Raw genomic sequence first — 9,459 nt, forward strand, 5'->3', positions numbered from 1 at the left:
CTTCTAGATCATATGTCTGCAAATAAAAACAATTTTACTTGATTCTTTATGATTTGATGTATTATATTTTTTGCCTGGTTGTTGGAAATTAGCTAGAATTTCCAGTACTATGTTATGTAAGAGTGGTGATAGTGGGCACCCTTGCTTTGTGCCTGATTGTAGAGGAAAAGTTTTTAGTCTTTCATTATTGAATAAGATGTTAACTGTGAGTTTGTCATATATGGTCTCTATTACGTTGAGGTATGTTGCTTTTTTATACACATTTGTGGAGGATTGTTGTCACAAAAGGAAATTAACAAACTGAATTCAATGTAACATTAAAAGGATCATACACTATGATCAAGTGGGATTTATTCCTGAGATGCAAGGATAATTCAACATACACAAATCAGAAAATGTGATACACCATAGCAATAGAATGAAAAGTAAAATTCATATGATCGTCTCAATAGATACAATATCCTTTCATGATAAAAACTTAACAAATTGTGTTATAATTGTAATAAAGATAGTGTATTGCTTTTCCAAATTTGTTCTTTTGAAAGTTTTTCTGACTATTCTAGATCCTTTCCCTTTCCATTTGATTTTTGGAATGAGTTTGAGAATTTTTCCAAAAAATGCCTAATGGGCTTTTGACTGTGATTATTTTGAATTTACGAATTAGTTTTTGGAGAATTGATATCCTAGCAATATCAGGTTTCTGACCCATTAGCATTTACTATGTAGTCTTTAGTTTTTATCAGCCCTATTTTGCCATTTCCAGTGTACAGATCTTTCACATGTTTGTCAGATTTATCCTGAAGTATTCCAGGTTTTGTTTTTGATGCTATTTCAACAGGTACTGTTCTATGAATTGCATTTTCTGATTATCAAGTTCTACTATATAGAAATAAAGTTTATTTTAGGCTTTGCTATATTCACTTTTTAGTTTTGCTAGTTCTTTTTTTTGTAGATAATTATTTTTTATTGAAGGGTAGTTGACACACAGTATTACATTAGTTTCAGGTGTACAACACAGTGATTCAACATTTATATACATGATAATTCTAGCTACTAGCTAGCACCATACAAAGTTGTTAATATTTTGACCATATTAATTATGCTATACATTACATCCCGGTTACTTATTTATTTCACAACTAGAAGTCTGTACTTTCTTTTTGATTGTTTTGTTTTTTTGTTTTTGTTTTTGTTTTTGAGAGGGCATCTCTCATATTTATTGATCAAATGGTTGTTAACAACAATAAAATTCTGTATAGGGGAGTCAATGCTCAATGCACAATCATTAATCCACCCCAAGCCTAATTTTCATCAGTCTCCAATCTTCTGAAGCATAACGAACAAGTTCTTACATGGAGAAAAAATTCTTACATAGTGAATAAGTTACATGGTGAACAGTACAACGGCAGTCATCACAGAAACTTTCGGTTTTGATCATGCATTACGAACTATAAACAATCAGTTCAAATATGAATATTTGTTTCATTTTTATACTTGATTTATATGTGGATACCACATTTCTCTCTTTATTATTATTATTTTTGATAAAATGCTGAAGTGGTAGGTAGATGCAAGATAAAGGTAGAAAACATAGTTTAGTGTTGTAAGAGAGAAAATGTAGATGACCAAGTGTGTGCCTGTAGACTATGTGTTAATCCAAGCTAGACAAGGGCAATAAAACCTCCACGGATGCAGAAGATTTCTCTCAGAACAGGGGGGGTGAGGTTCTAAGCCTCACCTCTATTGATCCCCAATTTCTCACCTGATGGCCCTCCTGCAACTGTGCCTGTCTTGGGTTCTTCCTCCCTTGAGGAATCTTACCCATCTCTGGCTAACCAGTCATCTTCCGGGGCCATACAGGGAAATGTAAAGTTGGTAAGTGAGAGAGAAGCCTTATTGTTTGAAAAGGTTAGCTTTTTACTTCTTTGCATATTTATGCCCAGTGTCTTCTATGCCCAGCATTTGTCTTGAGGTATCTTTACCACTTGGAGGAATTATGATTCTCGGTAAATTCGATATGAGGCACGAATGCTATTTGAGTTGTAATTAGGAAGGAAGAAGAAAAGCTATAGAAGTAGCAGACGGAAGAAAACATGGGAGGATTGATTAATTTTTTGACATATCTTCTTGTAGAGTAACTTCAGCATGCATAGGTTTTAAACTACTAATTAAATTGTGCACACACGTTAACATAATAAGAGTACAGTTACATAAACAAAGCAGACCTACAATTACCAGCCATCTCCAGTGAAACCAAGAAAACCAGTTAGGCACCTTAGGCATTTGTGAAAACTTATCTATGATATGGTGAATATTGTCCAACTGAACTTGAACAGTCTGAGAGAAATCAGACAAATTAAAACAACCCATTTCTGGGGACTGTTCACATCCCATATGTTCTTTTAACAGTAGATAGTCTGTAGTTGTAAGATTCTGGAGTGCTACAATTTGCACTACTCCTAATTCTTGGTTGAGTTCCAACAGTATAGATCCAGTCAAATTTGTTATTTTATTGTATGCACAGGCCAGCTTAGATATCTCCTTCTTCATTCCCATGGCAAGTCCAAGAACCGGTGGGATGAGTGCACCTACAGCTGTAGCAGCGCCTGGATCTTTGTTGAGGTTTTTTGATGATCATCTGCTGGTATGAGTCTTCCAGAGAGTGCTGATGTTGGAAGTTCTTCTTCATATCGTATCTTAGTTCATTTTCTGGGTAGCCAAATTAGGCTTTGATCCTCTTTATAAACAGAAACAGACCCTTTGTTTACACTTTTATATGCCTTTTATACCATTGTGTAGAACTCATTGGAGGTCACCACACAGGAAATGCTTTTTTTGTTTTTTTTTTAAGAGAAAGGAATATTACCAGAAAAATGGACCTCCGTAGCCGATCTTCTGACACCTTTTAAGTGGACAAAATTAAGGATATTTAAAGCATGCATTAATCGTTGATTTACAGTTAGTTTTATCCTATCAGGGAGTAATCCCCCTTTTCTTTCTTTCTTTTTTTTTTTGTTACCATTAATCTACACATACATGACGAATATTATGTTTACTAGGCTCTTCCCTATACCAGTTCCCCCATTTAAACCCCTTTACAGTCACTGTCCATCAGCATAGCAAAATGTTATAGAATCACTACTTGTCTTCTCTGTGTTGTACAGCCCTCCCCTTTCGCCCACCCCTGCCATGCATGCTGATCTTAATACCCCCCCTTCTTCTCCCCCCCTTATCCGTCCCTACCCACCCATCCTCCCAAGTATCTTTCCCTTTGATACCTGTTAGTCCATTCTTGGGTTCTGTGATTCTGCTGCTGTTTTGTTCCTTCAGTTTTTCCTTTGTTTTTATACTCAACAGATGAGTGAAATCATTTGGTATTTCTCTTTCTTCCACTTGGCTTATTTCACTGAACATAATACCCTCCAGCTCCATCCATGTTGCTGCAAATGGTATGATTTGCCCTCTTCTTATGGCTGAGTAGTATTCCATTGTGTATATGTACCACATCTTCTTTATCCATTCATCTATCGATGGACATTTAGGTTGCCTCCAATTCTTGGCTATTGTAAATAGTGCTGCGATAAACATAGGGGTGCATCTGTCTTTCTCAAACTTGATTGATGTATTCTTGGGGTAAATTCCTAGGAGTGGAATTCCTGGGTCAAATGGTAAGTCTGTTTTGAGCATTTTGATGAACCTCCATACTGCCTTCCACAATGGTTGAACTAATTTACATTCCCACCAGCAGTGTAGGAGGGTTCCCCTTTCTCCACAGCCTCACCAACATTTGTTGTTGTTTGTATTTTGGATGGCAGCCATCCTTACTGGTGTGAGGTGATACCTCATTGTAGTTTTAATTTGCATTTCTCTGATAATTAGTGATGTGGAGCATCTTTTCATGTGTCTGTTGGCCATCTGTATTTCTTTTTTAGAGAACTGTCTGTTCAGTTCCTCTGCCCATTTTTTAATTGGGTTATTTGTTTTTTGTTTGTTGAGGAGTGTGAGCTCTTTATATATTCTGGACGTCAAGCCTTTATCGGATCTGTCATTTTCAAATATATTCTCCCATACTGTAGGGTTCCTTTTTGTTCTATTGATGGTGTTTTTTTTTTGCTGTACAGAAGCTTTTCAGCTTAATAAAATCCCACTTGTTCATTATTGCTGTTGTTTTCCTTGCCTGGGGAGATATGTTCAAGAAGAGGTCACTCATGTTTATGTCTAAGAGGTTTTTGCCTATGTTTTTTTCCAAAAGTTTAATGGTTTCATGACTTACATTCAGGTCTTTGATCCATTTTGAGTTTACCTTTGTATATGGGATTAGACAATGGTCCAGTTTCATTGTCCTACATGTAGCTGTCCAGTTTTGCCAGCACCATCTGTTGAAGAGACTGTCATTTTGCCATTGTATGTCCACGGCTCCTTTATCAAATATTAATTGACCATATATGTCTAGGTTAATGTCTGGATTCTCTAGTCTGTTCCATTGGTCTGTGGCTCTTTCTTGTGCCAGTACCAAATTGTCTTGATTACTATGACTTTGTAGTAGAGCTTGAAGTTGGGGAGTGAGATCCCCCTACTTTATTCTTCTTTCTCAGGATTGCTTTGGCTATTTGGGGTCTTTGGTGTTTCTATATGAATTTTTGAATTATTTGTTCCAGTCCATTGAAGAATGTTGCTGGTAGTTTCATAGGAATTGCATCAAATCTGTATATTGCTTTGGGCAGGTGGCCGTTTTGATGATATTAATTCTTCCTAGCCACGAGCATGGGATGAGTGTCCATATGTTAGTGTCCCCTTTAATTTCTCTTAAGAGTGACTTGTAGTTTTCAGAGTATAAGTCTTTCACTTCTTTGGTTAAGCTTATTCCTATGTATTTTACTTTTTTTGATGCAATTGTGAATGGAGTTGTTTTCATGATTTCTCTTTATGTTGGTTCATTGTTAGTGTATAGGAAAGCCACAGATTTCTGTGTGTTAATTTTGTATCCTGCAACTTTGCTGTATTCCAATATCAGTTCTAGTAATTTTGGGGTGGAGTCTTTAGGGTTTTTTATGTACAGTATCATGTCATCTGCAAATAGTGACAGTTTAACTTCTTCTTTACCAATCTGTATTCCTTGTATTTTTTTGTTTTGTCTGATAGCCATGGCTAGGACCTCCAGTACGATGTTAAATAACAGTGAGGAGAGTGGGCATCCCTGTCTTGTTCCCGATCTCAGAGGAAAAGCTATCAGCTTCTCGCTGTTCAGTATGCTGTTGGCTGTGGGTTTATCATAATGGCCTTTATTAAGTTGAGGTACTTGCCCTCTATTCCCATTTTGCTAAGAGTTTTTATCATGAATGGATGTTGAACTTTGTCAAATGCTTTTTTCAGCATCAATGGAGATGATCATGTGGTTTTTTTCTTTCTTTTTGTTGATGTGGTGGATGATGTTGATGGACTTTCAAATGTTGTATCATCCTAGCATCCCTGCGATGAATCCTACTTGGTCATGGTGTACGATCCTTTTGATGTATTTTTGAATTTGGTTTGTTAATATTTTGTTGAGTATTTTTGCATCTACGTTCATCAGGGATATTGGTCTGTAGTTTTCTTTTTTGGTGGGGTCTTTGCCTGGTTTTGGTATTAGGGTGATGTTAGCTTCATAGAATGAGTTTGGGCGTATTCCCTCCTCTTCTATTTTTTGGAAAACTTTAAGGAGAATGGGTATTATGTCTTCCCTGTATGTCTGATAAAATTCCTAGGTGAATCTATCTGGCCCGGGGGTTTTGTTCTTTGGTAGTTTTTTGATTACTGCTTCAATTTCATTGCTGGTAATTGGTCTGTTTAGATTTTCTGTTTCATCCTTGGACAGTCTTCGAAGGTTGTATTTTTCTAGGAAGTTGTCCATTTCTCCTAGGTTTCCCAGCTTGTTAGCATATAGGTTTTCATAGTACTCTCTAATAATTCTTTGTAATTCTTTGGGTCCATCGTGATTTTTCCTTTCTCGTTTCTGATTCTGTTGATTTGCATTGACTTTCTTTTCCTCTTAATAAGTCTGGCTAGAGGCTTATCTATTTTGTTTATTTTCTCGAAGAACCAGCTCTTGGTTTCATTGATTTTTGCTATTGTTTTATTCTTCTCAATTTTATTTATTTCTTCTCTGATCTTTATTATGTCCCTCCTTCTGCTGACCTTAGGCCTCATTTGTTCTTCTTTTTCCAATTTCAATAATTGTGACATTAGACCATTCATTTGGGATTGTTCTTCCTTTTTTAAATATGCCTGGATTGCTATATACTTTCCTCTTAAGGCTGCTTTTGCTGTGTCCCACATTAGTTGGGGCTTAGTGTTGTTGTTGTCGTTTTTCCATATATTGCTGGATCTCCATTTTGATTTAGTCATTGATCCATCGATTATTTAGGAGCATGTTGTTAAGCTTCCATGTGTTTGTGAGCCTTTTGGCTTTCTTTGTACAGTTTGTTTCTAGTTTTATGCCTTTGTGGTCTGAAAAGTTGGTTGGTAGGATTTCAATCTTTTGGAATTTACTGAGGCTCTTTTTGTGGCCTAGTACGTAGTCTATTCTGGAGAATGTTCCATGTGCACTTGAGAAGAATGTGTATCCTGTTGCTTTTGGATGTAGAGTTCTGTAGATGTCTATTAGGTCCATCTGTTCTAGTGTGTTGTTCAGTGCCTCTGTGTCCTTACTTATTTTCTGTCTGGTCGATTTGTCCTTTGGAGTGAGTGGTGTGTTGAAGTCTCCTAGAATGAATGCATTGCATTCTATTTCCTCCTTTAGTTCTGTTAATATTTGTTTCAGGTATGTTGGTGCTCCTGTATTTGGTGCATATGTATTTATAATAGTTATATAATCTTGTTGGACTGAGCCCTTTATCATTATGTAATGTCCTTCTTTGTCTTTTGTTCCTTTCTTTATTTTGAAGTCTGTTTTGTCTGATACCAGAATTGCAACACCTGCTTTCTTCTCTTTGTTGTTTGCATGAAATATCTTTTTCCAACCCTTGACTTTTAGTCTGTGCATGTCTTTGGGTTTGAGGTGAGTTTCTTGTAAGCAGCATATGGATGGATCTTGCTTTTTTATCCATTCTTTTACTCTGTGTCTTTTGATTGGTGCATTCAGTCCATTTCCATTTAGGGTGATTATTGAAAGGTATGAACTTATTGCCATTGCAGGCTTTAAGTTTGTGGTTACCAATGGTTCAGGGTTAGCTTCTTTACTATCTTACTGTCTAACTTAACTCGCTTCTTGAACTATTGTCAACACAGTCTGATGATTCTTTATTTCTCTCTCTTCTTATTCTTCCTCCTCCCTTCTTCAGATGTTGGGTATTTTGTTCTGTGCTCTTTTTAGGAGTGCTCCCATATAGAGCAGTCCTGTAGGATGCCCTGTAGAGGTGGTTTGTGGGAGGCAAATTCCCTCAAGTTTTGCTGGTCTGGTAATTGTTTAATCCCTCCTTCATATCTAAATGATATTCGTGCTGGATACAGCAGTGTTGTTTCGAGGCCCTTCTGTTTCATTGCATTATGTATATCATGGCATTCTCTTCTAGCCTGTAGAGTTTCTGTTGAGAAGTCTGATGATAGCCTGATGGGTTTTGCTTTGTAGATAACCTTTTTTTTCTCTCTGACTGCCTTTAATACTTTGTCCTTGTCTTTGATTTTTGCCATTTTAATTATTATGTGTCTTGGTGTTGCCCTCCTTGGATCCCTTGTCATGGAAGTTCTGTGTACTTCTGTGGTCTGAGAGGCCATTTCTTCCCCAAGTTTGGGGAAGTTTTCAGCAATTATTTCTTCAAAGACACTTTCTATCCCTTTTTCTCTCTCTTCTTCTTGTGGTACCCCTATAATGCGGATATTGTTCCATTTCAATTAGTCACTCGGCTCTCTTAAATTCTTTCATTCCTGGCGATCCTTTTATCTCTCTCTGCATCAGCTTCTCTGCATTCCTGTTCTCTGTTTTCTAGTCCATTAATTGTCTCTTGCATCTCTTCCATTCTGTTTTGAAGTCCTTCCAGAGCTTGTTTTATTTCTGTATTCTCCTTCCTTAGTTCTTGCATATTTCTCTGCAAGTCCATCAGCATGGTTATGACTTTTGTTTTGAATTCTTTTTCAGGAAGACTGGTTAAATCTATTTCCCCAGGTTCTTTCTCAGGGGAAGATGTAGCAGATGCCAAAGCCGTCTGGGTTAGTCTTGTCTGGGTCATATTTTTTTGCCTTTTCATGTTGATAGGTGTTATTGACTGTCAGCTGGGAAGGCCAAACTTTTCACTTGCTATTGGCCTTTCTTTACTGGGACAACTGCGACCCCTAGTGGCTTGTATTGGGTAATTGCGTGTAGACTGGGTCTTTGTGTTTTGCCCAGCCAGTATGGAGGAAGTGCCCCGGAGGGGTAGTGGACAGGGGGCTGTTTGGCTGTTTACCTCCGTGAGGGGTCTCAGAGCTGTTTCCCAGGGGGTTAGTGTGCCCGGTTTTCCCTGTAATTTCCAGCAACTGGGCTGTGACCTATGTTGTTTCCACCCAGCTGTTATGTCCCTGTCCCTTTAAGACTTTCAAAAAGTACTCGCTTTTCTTTGTCACATGGGCATCAGCTTCAGAACCCGCTCAGAGGTCTTGCTGCCCTGTTTCCCTAGTTTCCAGCCCTCCACACATGCACTGTGTCTGTACTCTGGTGCAGGTGGTTGGAGCTGGGTGTTTAGCAGTCCTGGGTTCCCTCTCTCTCCCTGCACTCTGATACCTCTCCTCCCACTGGGAGCTGGTGGGAGGCGTGCTCAGGTCCCGCTGGGTTGGGGCTTGTATCTTACCCCTTTCACCAGGTGCTGGGCTCTCGCACATGTGGATGTAGTCTGGCTGTTGCCCTGTGTCTTCTGGTCTCTCTTTTAGGATTAGTTGTATTTGTTGTATTTTCAAAAATATATATGTTTTTGGGAGGAGATTCCCACTGTCCTACTCATGCCGCCATGTTGGCTCTGCCCCAAGACCAATCTTTTTGCTAGTTCTTTAATTCCATCACATTTTCTATATAGACAAACTTGTCTCTACAAATATAGTTTTTACTTCTTATTTTCCTACTGAAAGCATTTTAATTATTTTTATTGCTTGATTACAATTGTTAGAACCCTGAAGCTCAATATGGAATGAAAATGTCATCTTTATGTTGTTTCAGATCTTAGGGAGAAACAGTTTTTCACCGAATTTAGTTAGCTATTGTTTTTTCATAGATTTCACTTGTCAGGTAAAAATAGTTTCCTTCCATTTCATTTGCTAAGCATTTTAATCAGGAATAGATGTTGGAATCTAATAGTGCTCTTTCTCTGTGTATGTAGAAAATCACTTGATTTTCCTTACTTATTGTGCTCATACAATAAATTGCATGGATTTATTTTTGAACATTAGTCCAGGCTTGAATTCATGGGATAAAACCCATTTGGCCATGATGTACTATCCTTTATGTATAAAATA

The sequence above is a fragment of the Manis javanica genome, chromosome 1, assembly GCF_040802235.1.
Source record: "Manis javanica isolate MJ-LG chromosome 1, MJ_LKY, whole genome shotgun sequence".
In the NCBI taxonomy this organism is placed as follows: domain Eukaryota; kingdom Metazoa; phylum Chordata; class Mammalia; order Pholidota; family Manidae; genus Manis; species Manis javanica.